Genomic DNA, 13,130 nt, shown 5'->3' with positions numbered 1-13,130 from the left:
TTTTTTTTGGCAGCCCTGGTAAAGGAATCTTCATTTGCTCAAAGTGTTTATCAGAACCCACCAAATACAATGCCTGGCGTGCCTACAAACACTTTGCCTCTGAGCATGTGGTACAATTGCCAAAATCTAGGAAACTGGTACACTGGGACAACCTGCAGTAGCACTGGATACAATACAAACAACAACCCTATAAGATATTATATCTATTTTACAGAGGATTACAGTGAAGCACAGAGGGCTGAATTCATCCGTAGGCCAAAGTTGTCCTTGACTAAGGGACTAGGGGACGGTGAACTTCAGTTTGTCACTTTTATATCTCCACTGTATTGAAGCTTGCTAGGGACCAGTTCAACCCCCAGCACAGATCCAGGCAGTATTTTGAACTGCATGCAGGTCACACCCTGAATGTCTGTGTGCTAGATAATCCCAGTTCAGCAGCTCTGACCCCAGCAGCCTGTCTACAGCCCCATTCTGGCTTCCACCAGCCTTGGTTACAACCAGCAACATGATCCCAACACACTCCCAGTCCTGAATTTCCCCAAAACCAGGTGATCTGCAGTGTCCAGACTTTTCCTGGACAGTTCAGAGAAAATGTCACAAAAAACATGACAGCTTATTAACTTGGTTTATGGTTAAAATGATATAAATTTATTAACAAAATATACATCGGATTAAGAGAGTTAAAGTATAAGTAAAACCAAACAAAATACAGTAACTCCTCACTTAAAGTCGTCCTGGTTAAAGTTGTTACGTTGCTGATCAATTAGAGAACATGCTTGTTTAAAGTGGCGCAGTGCTCCCTTATAAAATTGTTTGGCAGGCGCCTCTTTGTTCACTGCTTGCAGAAAGAGCAGCCCATTGCAGCTAGCTGGTGGAGGCTTGGAACCGGGGTGGACCGGCAGCCCCCCTATCAGTTCCCCGCTCTCCTAAGTTCTCTGTGCGGCAACTGCCCAGCAGGCTATCAATTGCCAAGCAGTTCAGCTGTCCCTCCCATCACTGCCCTGTGCTGCTCCTGCCCTCTGCCTTGGAACTGCTCCCAGGAGCCTCCTCCTTGCTGTGCGGGGGAGCGGGGAGGGAAAGAAGACTGCTAATGTCAGGGTGTCCCCTTGCCCCCCGCTCCTTTAACCCATCTCCATAGTGCAGGGCGGGGGACACAACAGGGCTCAGGACGGCGTGAGCTTGCTGGCAGCAGCTGCTGTCTCAACTTGCTGATCTACATAAAAGGGCAGCGTACTTAAAGGGGCAATGCGCTTCTCTCTCACACACAGAGTGGGTGTCTCTGTTTCTCTCTGTCATGCTGTCTCTCCTCTCTCCACTCGTGCTCGCTTGTAGTGTGAGGCTACATTAACAACGTGTTAACCCTTGAGGGCTCAACTGAGTGCTAGATCATTTAGCAGTAAGGCATTCCCTTTGGAAATATTTCACTCTCTTCCACCCTCTGAATCCACCACCTCAACCAAGCTTCACAATCATCATTGCTGTGTACAGTATTAAATTCTTTGTTTAAAACTTATACTGTGTGTGTGTGTGTGTGTGTGTGTGTGTGTGTGTGTATATATAATATAGTATTATCTGGCAAAAAAAATTCCCCTGGAATCTAATCCTCCCCCCCATTTACATTAATTTTTATGGGGAAATTGGATTCACTTAACATCGCTTGCTTAAAGTAGCACTTTTCAGGCACATAACTACAATGTTAAGCAAGGAATTACTGTATGCTTCTAAAAGTCTAAAACTCAATCTAGCCAGATACAGGCTTTGTTCAAGATGGTTTCTCACCAGTCATTCTTCTTCCCAGCCATGACTGACTTTCCCCTAGTCAGAATCTTCCAGAGAAGTACAAGATGCTAGTTTCCCTTGTCATCTTAGGTGAAAGATCTTGGCCTAACCAGATTTCTCATCTATACTCAGCTCCAGAGACTTCAAATGCCCCTCCCCCTTGATTCAAGGACCAATCTTTCTCAGCTTGCAAGACTCTTGTTTCTCTCCATGATTGTATCTTCCAAAGTTCAATGACTTTGCTTCAAGAGGCAGGATGACTTCATGCTGTTCTTCCCTCCTTGTAGGCTTCCATGGTTTTCAATTGCTCCATGCTTAATTTACATAGGAGACAGGTAAATAGCTATGACATTCCCTCCTGTCTGGGCAAACTATATAGCCTAATATCAAGAAGTACCCATAATTCTTCATATAGTATTAATGCATACATTTCATAATGATAATAATCAACAGAAGCTGGGAGTGGGAAACAGGGGATGGATCACTTGATGATTACCTGGTCTGTTCATTCCTTCTGGGGCACCTGGCATTGGCCACTGTCAGAAAACAGGACACTGGGCTAGATGGATCTTTGGTCTAACCCAGTATGGCCGTTCTTATGCCAGCGGATCATTAGTTTTCAGAAAAGACCTTACTCATGATACACTTCTACAATACAGTAATATTGTATATAATCAGTTCATTCAATTACTTATCACTTGAGGTTCAGTCACCCGTTACCCCTACCCCCTATATCTTTACAGACCAGTAAACCTCTGAAATGGATTATTTTAAAAATAAAAGCCAGACCAAGATTCTCTCTCCTGCTGGATGTATACACTATGCTGTCTTCTCCCCCGCTTGTTAGTGTGAGGTTTGCCTCTACCCTTTGTTGGCTTGATGGGTCTGTTTACTGCTTATATGTAAATTGAGGAAAACAAACATCCTTTGTTTAGAACAGACCTGTTTAACAACTCCCTGACATACCTGGTTTACACACACTTTAGGTGTAATTCCAGCGTGTACTTAATACCACATCGTGTACATACATCACGAGAATATTCATGATCAGTGAGTTACTAGTTTTCAAATGATATCTCACACGGTATGTTTTGCACAAAGATTATTACATTAGCGTGTAGGGTGTGAATACAGGGGTGCTTAGTGTCACACTGACCTAAACCCTGGTGCAGACACCACTAGGTCAAGAGAAGACTTCTTCCGTTGACCTAGCTACCACCCACCTCATGGGAGAGGTGGATTTACTACATCGATGGAAGAACCTCTTCTATTGCTGTAATAAGTGTCTACATTACACAGTTGAATCAGGTCCTAAGTGGTTAAATGACTTGCACAACACCACACAATAACTGGCAGTGAAGAAGAGAACCCAGAAATCAGTGCTGGTACCATCTCTACCAACCAAAGAAGTTAAATGGTAATTCACAATAGGATGGAAGTTCTTCTCAACTTGGAGTTTCAGCTGTTAAAAAGTTGTTAAAAATTTTTAAGACATCTTTTCCATGAAGCTTTTCTGTCACCAGTAATGTGTGTAAATGTTTTTTTGTTGTTGTTCTGGTAATTGCTTAGCAGCTGTAAATAAATCACTGTGTGTTTGACAGCCAGGCCTTTGTGGAAAATTGTGGGTTTTTTCAAGGGTAATGCTATTAAATACCCTCATTTGAAAATTATCAGGAATCTTATCACACAAAAAAACTTCTAGGATTCCATTTCTCTTCTTGGGAGGAAACTTACAGATAAACTTTGAAATGAGCCTTGTGCGTCTCACAATGCGCCAACCTGGTTAGAAATCATGCAAACTTTTGTTGCTCTTTAGCTGTATTCCCCCACAGGCTGTATTATAGCTCTCTAACCAGTCCCACAGCATTGAATGATGTCATGGGATCTGCAGTTCAGTGAGATGAAAGGGATAAAGCGGAACCCGCTGGCACTGGGGAAAGCTTCCAACACACAATTCACAACATAGCTTGGGAACTGAATCCAGCCACTCAACTCTAAGCATGTAAGTAAGAATCATGTACATTCTGCTATCACAAAAAAAGGGAGAGGGCAGGGGAGAACTAAAGTGATCCATTTTTAAACAAAAGAATTTGAGGATTGGAAGGCAGAATTTAAGAGTACAACTACCTGCTGAAAAGAGCTCTTTTCCCTCTCCAAAGCACTGCCTTTGATGTATGGCAACTGATCACTGATCAGATTACAAGCATTTGGTCTCGGTGCTCCTCTGCCTTTGATCTGCATGGTTAATTTTATTTTCCTGGATTTGGAGTTTCGTCTGGGCTTGTGCTGACATACTTTTTTTTTTTTTTTTTAAAGGAGACAAGTTAAAAGCAGTTAATACAGAAGCTCTGGCAGTGTGGATTAATTTGCAGAAAGGCTGGCTATTGGAAAAACTTCAGCATATAGCAGGTACTGCATTTAGTATTTCATTGCAATCTTTTATTGCAGGATTTTTCAAAACTGACAAAGCTAGTTTATATTAGAATGAAAAACTTTGCAAATCTTGATTGAAATGTACACAGTTTAAAAGACACAGACCTATGTAGGAATGCAGTAAGTAGTTTATGCAGCATTTTAATGTGGAAAATCTATTATGCAAAGTTTTATTGAGGACAAGCTACCTAACAGATACAAAATCAGAGATCTAAACAAGATTAAAATAATTTCAACTAATATTCTTGGTGTATACCATTTTATGCTGTAGGGTTTATAGTCTTTGTCTTTAGCTTTGTCAATTTATATTTATTTAATACAAAGGTTGTGGGACTTAGAAGTGCATTACAGATTTGTTTTTAATTAATGTAAGAACAGATTAATTATGTCTCTTGCAAACCATGTATACTTTATTCTCCCACCTCCTCCCGGGCCATTTGCTAGGGCTATGTAATTCATTCTCCTAGCAATACTTTTAATTGTAATAACTGTGGACTCAGGATACATTTTGAAACAGAAGATATGTTTTAACTATAAATAATATGTTGATTTGTAAATGTAATGACACCTTTAAGTGCAAAGTTATTAATTTTAGCATTTAAAACTAGTAAAACTATATAGATTCCCTTATATACTTATTGATACAAACAACACCTCAGTCTGGTATTAGCTTTCTTTAAGTCATTTTTAATAAAATATTAAAAAATCCTTAAGCACATCCAGAGTGAAATCCTTGCCCTAATGAAATCAATGGGAGTTTTGCCACTGAGGTCAATGCAGCCAGGATTTCATCCCTAATGTTTTATATTCAGGTCTCCAAATTCATGTTTAAAATGTAGTCAGTTACTGTGTGTTTTTAAAAAACAACCACCAATTCCTATAATATGTTTGAGAATATCCACTCATGGTATTTAAGAATTATATAACATGCACTAGCCTATTTAAGGGACAGAATTTTAGATGAAGTCAAGTCAAGTTTTCACATGCTCAGCACCCACAGTTGGAACCAGATTTTTAATAGGAGCTGAGCTCTCATTTATGAATCTAATGAAGGGCCAGATTTTCAAAGGAGTTCAGCATTCAAGTGCTGAGCGATTTTGAAAATCTGGCCCTAAATATCTATTTGAATACCTTCAACTTTAAATTATCCACCTTGAGTATAGCATTTTACTACAAAACTGCAGATGACAAACAGAGCCGACACAAATCATGATATATTGAATATTCATTAAAAAGGGTGCTAAAAAATGACAGTAACAGTTTATCAACCTATTAAACATCAATCAGAAATCTTTATACTTTACTAGAAATGTATATGCCGCTACAATAACATGTAAAAATATCTTCCCCATTCTGGATAAACTTAGGTAAGAAAAGATAAAATTATCAGCACATTTTAAAAATATGCAGGCAGGATTCATTAATCTGTATCAGTTTGCAAACTTCATTTTATTCCAAATTAAAAAACAACCAGTTATTCTAGACTATGTATATAAAGCACATTTTATTTTTTTCAAATACCCAGAGATTCTAATAAGTCAGTCCTGGATCAACCAGGCCTGATTTCAACTAATTAACTTCCCACAGCACCAATTAGATTCACATTCCTTTTTAGAGAGACCATTACATTATAAGAAAGGCAATTAGCACTGTATGAATAATATGTGGTCAAGAAAAGGCATTTTTAAAAGGCATAGCTACGATAAAAATGCAGTATGTTATTTAGAAAAAACAATTATTGTCTCAATGGATTATTATTGGTGTGCTTAAAGATGTGTTCCCTGTTTTATTCTGCTGAGCAGACATCTTTTCTTGATCATCACTTTCTCAGCTTCTTGTCATTTTATTGACTTGTACTACCTATTACTTTTGGAAGAAACTGTTTCTAAATCTGCTATTTGCTGCCAAGTAGTAAGAAAAATGTAGAAAAAAACTACTGTATTTCACTGGTTTTGTTCACATCAGAAATCAAAATAGTTATTTCAGTGTATTATGAGCCAAACATAAGTAAAATGTCATCATAAGGGCCTGATCCTGAAAACACTTTCATAAGTGAGTAACTTACTGAAGTCAACAGGACTGCTAATGTGAATAATACTTACTCAACATAAGTAACCATTCCAGTATTCCGGCCCTAACATTGCCAAGAGATGCCAGGGATTTTAAGTAATCTTGCCCAATTGTTAAACACAGATCCTTTTCCAGTTTAAATGGCTTGAAATGTAATGCTTGCATACCGCAAAATGAGCACTAAAAAGTGAGAGCGCAGTGGAAGATATCAAAGTACAAGGAAAAAAACTTAGGCATTTTGTTAGTTTAAAAAGCAATGCTATAATAATTTAGCCTTTCATGGATCTGGCTTTTAAAGATTGAATAATAATAATACTTGGCATTTTTAGGGCTTTACATTTACAAAGCACAGTATAAACATGGATTAATCCTCAGCTTTAATCTGCACAAACAAAAAGAGTTCACATTGCTTTTTTTAAGCAAATCTGGCTAGAAGAGGACTCATGTAAATATTACTTATTAGACAGGCTTCAGCAGTTCTTGGTTAACATTACTGATCCATTTCCACAGATTGTTTTAGATATCATAAACATTTTGAGATTTGTAATAGTTAAGAATATCAAAAGACACTGTAAGGCTATGCTGACATCGGTTTCCAACAGCTGTCATAACAAGGGTAGATCTATCTTAATCTTTGAGATATACAGATACCAATTTCCTATTGCTGTACAATTCCTGCTTTCACAACAGATATGTCATGCAACTTTGCCCTATCAAAAGGGTCAACCTAAATTACTTCCCAACTGTTTCTCTTGTGCCTTCCCTACAACACAAATCTGCTTTTACAATTTTTGCCAAGTCCTAAAAAGGAACTAGCATTTTTTTTAAATAGAGTTCAAACATCACCTCATTTAAAATAATGTTTCCAATTTTCAAAATTCACAATTTACATGGAATTGACTCATCCATTTTATGTTCATAGGAAAAATCAATGATATCTAAAATTATATTACTTTGAAATAAATATCTGAATCTCAGATGCTTAGGAGTAATTCTCAGTGACTCCACAGAGAGAAACAAATATTTACTGGATTTACAGGTGTCAACACAAAATAGATAACATACTTTTAACAGCTGTCTGTAAATAGCAGAAGGATGTAGAATTCTCAGTGCTCTACAACAGCTGTCACTCACAACAGATGTACCATGGTTGTACTATATAGTATGTCACTCTTTATAAAAATTCCAGTGTCCTACAGTGTTCCCTTTGTCAAGGGTGCTAAAACAAAGTATTCCTCATTAGGCACTTTTTCCCATTAATAGATTATAAAATTGTTCAAGTACATTTTAAAAATGTATAAACTACTTATTCTTGTTGGAACCATTTGCCTCTTATGACCCAACTGAATATGTTACATTCTCTTTTTATCATAGTCAGTTGCATGATTAGTGAAAGAGAACTCTATTTTTATGTCATTATAAAGCTCTAAAGTTTGAGTTCTATGGATGAAAACTGCTAAACAAAAGCTAAGATTGGTGAGGTAATATATTTTATTGGACCAACTTCAGTTGGTGAGAGAGACAAGCTTTCAAGCACAGAGCTCTTCTTCAGGTCTGGGAAAGAAACTCAAAAGCTTGCCTCTCTCACCAACAGAAGTTAGTCCAATAAAAGATATTATTTCACCCACCTTGTCTCGCTAATATTCTGGGGCCGACACGGCTACAACTACACTGCATCCATAAATAAGAGGTAGGCATTATTACCATCTGTTCTGGAGGATTTGAAAAATTCCTTATTACTGAAAGATGGCAATTAGCTATCTAAAATTCCTATTACTCATTGAATTTTTGGATTCATAACTTCCAAGTCCATTTCCAATGAATTTGTTATTCACCCTCTGCTAAGTTTTAGTAATTTCATCAACTGGTTCATTAGAAACAAAGAACCTTGAAATCAAATATTGGCAGAGAAAGTCTTTGGGCTGGATTCTCATCTCAGCCTGTTTCACCTTAGGTCAGGGGTGGCCACCCTGAGTCTGAGGAGCCAGAATTTACCAATGTACATTGCAAAAGAGCCACAGTAATACGTCAGCAGCTCCCCCATCATCTCTCCCCCCATCCCCCCTCTCCCAGCACTACCCACCTACTGGCAGCCCTGCCGACCAGCACCTTCCCCCTTCCCCCCCCACCTCCTGATCAGCTGTTTCATGGTGTGCAGGAGGCTCTGGGGGGAGGGGGAGGAGCAAGGGCATGGCAGGCTCAAGGGAAGTGATAGGAAGGGGTGGAGTGGGGACAGGGCCTGTGGCAGAGCCAGGGGTTGAGCAGTGAGCACCCCCCCGGCACATTGGAAAGTTGGCATCTGTAGCTCCAGCCTGGAGTCAGTGCCTATACAAGGAGCCATATATTAACTTCTGAAGAGCCACATGTTGCTCCAGAGCCACAGGTTGGCCACCCCTGGATTAGGTGAAATGCCATTGACTTCAATAGTTATGGATTTACACTAGGGTAAGTGAAAGGAGAATCAGGCTCTTTCAGTTTACCTGTAAAAGGAATATTGTATGCCAAGGGCTGGATTCCATTTAGCATTGTATTTTGATGTTCTTCCACTGCAGTGATAACTGATTGAATTCTGTAGGATTTTAAATTATTATTTCAGGATATAGAAAAAGAAAAAGGAGGAAAAGAAAAAAATAAAAACATGGGAAGGAGGAAAAGGACGTGGCACTGTGTGGAGGAAGAACTATGAGGTGGAAACATCTTTTCCTGGCCTACTGCTCTCCTGAAGCAATCAGTATTTTTAGAGAGGGAGGGACACAGCGCCTGGGGGAGTTATACTAAGTTTGATCAATGCAGCTGCAGCCCAAAAACCCCAATCAGTTGATGCTAAATCAACAGGTACCAGCATGCGAGGCAGCACATGGGAATCCTGCTTTTGAAGAGTTGGGTGAAAATACGCCAGTAAGTCATCCAGCCCTCATCACCGGATTTTCGGGAGCTAAGGACTGGGCTCCAACCCTACTCAGAAAACTGGTCAAGCTCAGGAGCGGGGAATCCTTGGATCACTTTGCTACCCGAGTCCCTAGTGGTTTGATTAGCCGCGCCTCGCTCGATGCGCCGGAGGGTCCCTGGCCCACCCTGGAGAGTGTCTTGTTCCGCTTCACCGGGCGCAGACACTTTCCTCTGCCGACGGGCCGCACGGCCAGCGCGTGGGTTGCTAACCAGCAGCCCGGACTTTTCGGGACTCCTGGGGCAGGCGGAGCCCGTCGGGACACTTGGCAGGCAGAGAGCGGCCAAGCCTGACTGGCTCCCAAGCCCGTCACCCGGCACTAGGGGGCCCCAGCACCAGCTCCCCCAGCATCGCCCAGTGCACGGCCCGGCCCCGCCCCGCCCCGCCCCGCGCGCTGCCGGGGTGCCTGGCTCGCCCCCTGAGGCGCCGCGCCAAGAGCCCCCCCCCCGGCGCTGTGGAGCGTTCGTGGCTGGAACGCGCGTGCGGGGCGGGACGGGAGCCGAGAGAAACCCGCCGGAGCCGGCCCAATCGCCGCCGCCCTGGCCTGGCCCTCGCAGCTTCTCCCTCCTACCTCGGCAGCGCTGGTACCCGCTCCGGAGCGCCTGCTCCCGAGACGTCACGTGGCGCCCGGGTGGCCGATTGGCTGCCCTGGGTCACCTGAGCGTACTCGAGTGCAGCCGGCGAGGGAGGGGAAGCGGCGGGCTGTTGCCTAGGCTACGAGAGAGCGGCGAGAGCGCTGGGCAGAGGCGGCCGAGGGAGGCGAGCTGAGTCCGTGCGGGACCATCGCGGCGGCAGGTGTGTGAGAGCGACCCTAGCGGGCAGACACCCCCCACCTCCGGGGAGCGGAACGGTTGGGAACCGGAGGAGGAGGCGGCTGGGGCAGGTAGGAGCAGGGGCGGCGGGGGCTGCGTTGGGTGGGTGATGGGGGGCTGGGGGCTGGTAGGAGGTGGGGCAGGAGGCCTGAGGCGGGACTGGGGCTGGGTGGGAGTAGTAGGTGGTAGCGGGGGGCAAAGGGCTGCGAGCGGAGAGTGTTGAGAGACTCTCCAGCTCCCCCGAGAGTGGCCTTGCCCGGGGTCAGTTGCTGCTAGGAGCGGTCCCAAGAGCCCCTGGCGTGTCCCGATGCCTTCACCCTCCCTGCTTCCCGCATCATGCTGCTGCCATGAACCTGCACCAACAGCAGCACTTGCGTTTCAAGGGGAGGCAGTACTGGAAGTGATGGAAACAGCCTTCCTCGTGAAACATGCTCTTTTTGTTTATTTCACTTAATTTGATCTGTTCCATAATGTATCTAGCTCTGCCCCCTCCTAGCTCGTATCCAAAAGCGCTTCAGAATGTATGTGAAAGATGCCAAGCAAAATAAAAACTCATGATAGATAATGTGTGGTAGCTATGAGCTCAGTCCTGCAGATCTTAATAGCTAAGAGCTACTTCTCCAAAGCAGACAAAAGGGTTTTGATCAGCCTGAGAGAGGTACTGAAAGCAAAATATTCCTGAAAGACGTGTCTTACTTTTCATGATGATGTTTTGTTTGTAAAACTTTAATACATTACTATTTTCTTGAAATAATTTTGGGGCAAGCAATAGTAGGACAAAAACTGGCACAGTCTCTTTAGGCTGGGTGGGAGTTGGAAGTTAAAAATTCACAATTGTGCTCTTTTGAAAACCCTTTGGTTATTTAAAGAGACAGACATCATAAAAATTATCTAATCTGCCCTTGGAGATAAAGCTTTAGCTCAGTCAAAATGAATGAACAGTCCTGACATTGATACTTGTTTAACATTTCTACATTTACTGTACAGTAAATCTTTGACATGGATGATTTTATTGTATTAACAATAGGGTTCAGTTGTGTTAAATATGAGCAAAACAACACATTTATTCAGGTCTGTGAACAGGCTGGGTAATTACTTGGTAATCTTACCCAAGTAAAGTTTCACTTTTATCACATTTTAAGACAACTTCATATATAAACAGGAAGCTTTTCATTGTATAAACAAGGTTTATAGAAGTGGAAGTAAGTTTATTTTTGTATGCTTATTTATCACATTTTATTTCAGAGAGTTGTACTCTATTAGTAAATGATTTACTGTACTACTTTAAGAATGTTAATGGTTTGGATTGCTGACTAAGGAGATAATGATTTAATTTTAACTGATTTCCTGCCCCCCTCCTTCTTACCTTACATCAGTTTTTTAAGTGTGACTGATTCCCTTTAATCTATATTTTCCAGTTTCAGTCCCAGTATAGGTGAAGGCTGATCATACAAGCTTAGTGCCTATCCCAAACCTATTACCTATTTCATAGAGCTGGAAGGGACCTTGAAAGGTCATTGAATCCAGTCCCCTGCCTTCACTAGCAGGACTAAGTACTGGTCCTGACAGTTTTTTGTTGCCCCAGATGGCCCCCTCAAGGATTGAGCTCACAACCCTGGGTTTAGCAGGCCAATGCTCAAACCACTGAGCTATCCCTTCTTGTTAAAAGTAACACAGTAGGATCTTTTGAAAGTCCAGTAATACATAAAAGAAGCTCTTCTAATTTTTTAGATAGGTACAATAATCATAAGGTTAAATATTGAGTAGTTAATTGCTTCAGAAGTGTCCTGCTCTATCTTGATAAAAGAGCCAGCAATGTATAGTAATATAAATGAAACGCAAGAGCATCATATAGACATCCATTTTTATTGTACTGAAACGTATTCATAGGTATCTACAATTGAAGTTCTAATATGAGATTTTACTCAGCAAAGTAATTTATTTTAGAAATTGAAGAGTAAGATACGTTAAACATGCAGCAATATTACATGCTACAGGCCTGATCCTGAAACACGTGAGTAATAATTACTCACATAAGTAGTCCAATAGACTTCAGTGGAATTGGGACTGCTTTTCTGAGTAAAAGTCTGGCCCTGTAAAATCTCTCTCTTGATGTAGTTATAGACAACGCTTCACCGTTTTGTGCTTCTCTCACTGAAGGATTTCCGTAAAAGAATAATTTGTGTTAGTCCTGGATGATGATGGGGTAGTATAATAGTTTGATCAGCATGTATTTGGTACACATCACTCACAAGTAGCAAAGCCAAGGATGAATGGTACAGTTCTGACCCAACTCATGCTGATAACCTAACCACACCTAACCATGATGTATTCTGCAAATATGACATGACAGATCAATCCTGATTTAGGAACACTTTTAGAAAGTTTTAAAAATTATGGCACTTTTTTTACCTGTGCCTTTGTTAACTATGAGTCCAAGAATACAGTGCTCAGAGGGAGAAAATGCCTCACAATTTATATGAAAAACCTCTAAAAATGGCCTAAATTAGCTTTTCTAGACATTGTAATGTGACAATTTTAAGGTTGGGTATCCCAGGCAGTTACAGAGGCAGAAGTGAATGCATGGCTGCCAAGTTTTGTGTAGTTCCATGTGTGACATTTTATGCAATATATGCAATTCTAACATGTTGATTTAGTGGTGGTGAATGATATCAGATAGGCACCAGATTTCCCACACCGGCTTTCCTGGAGTAGAGAGGGCAGGTTCAGCCAGGCAGGACCGTATTCCTTGCACACTTTACTCCAGGGGGCATTCTGCACCAAAAAAATAAAAATTCTGCACACATTTTAAAATTCTGCAAAAATCTGCAAATTTTATTTATCAAAATAACACTACATAACCACACCAGTTTCAATTATTTTGGTAATTTATTTCAAAATACCTGTCAGCAAGTATCTTTGTAATAATACAGACACACAAAATTTCCCCCAAGAATAGAGAGTTAAAGAACCCCTATGACAACCCAGTTTATGCTTCTTTGCCCCTTTCCTCCTCCCAAGCCCAGCCAGGGAGCCAGACACCCACAACCCCTCCCCCCACAGAGGCCAGCCACGGCTCCCACCCAGCC

The 13,130-nt window shown here is 41.5% G+C and overlaps 2 protein-coding genes across 7 annotated transcripts in view; one reads left to right on the top strand and one right to left on the bottom strand.

Moving 5' to 3' along the window:
* The window catches only part of SACS (sacsin molecular chaperone), a 228,363-nt gene extending 218,504 nt beyond the window's left edge, over positions 1 to 9,859 (bottom strand). The window contains exon 1 of the mRNA XM_034758747.1: positions 9,801 to 9,859. The gene's annotated coding sequence lies outside the window, so the exon portion shown is untranslated. The remainder of the gene's footprint in view (positions 1 to 9,800) is intronic.
* Positions 3,586 to 13,130, top strand: part of TNFRSF19 (TNF receptor superfamily member 19) — a 116,381-nt gene continuing 106,836 nt past the window's right edge. For 2 of the 6 annotated variants that reach the window (XM_034758752.1, XM_034758751.1), the window contains exons 1-2: positions 3,587 to 3,781; positions 4,096 to 4,188. The gene's annotated coding sequence lies outside the window, so the exon portion shown is untranslated. Of the gene's footprint in view, positions 3,782 to 4,095; positions 4,189 to 9,873; positions 10,113 to 13,130 lie in introns of those variants that run through there. The other 4 variants (XM_034758748.1, XM_034758750.1, XM_034758749.1 and 1 more) reach the window with 4 other exon arrangements.

This window comes from Trachemys scripta, chromosome 1 (genome assembly GCF_013100865.1).
Source record: "Trachemys scripta elegans isolate TJP31775 chromosome 1, CAS_Tse_1.0, whole genome shotgun sequence".
Taxonomy (NCBI): Eukaryota; Metazoa; Chordata; order Testudines; family Emydidae; genus Trachemys; species Trachemys scripta.
The sequence above is the reverse complement of the archived record's forward strand: the minus strand, read 5'-3'. Positions and strand labels throughout refer to the sequence as shown.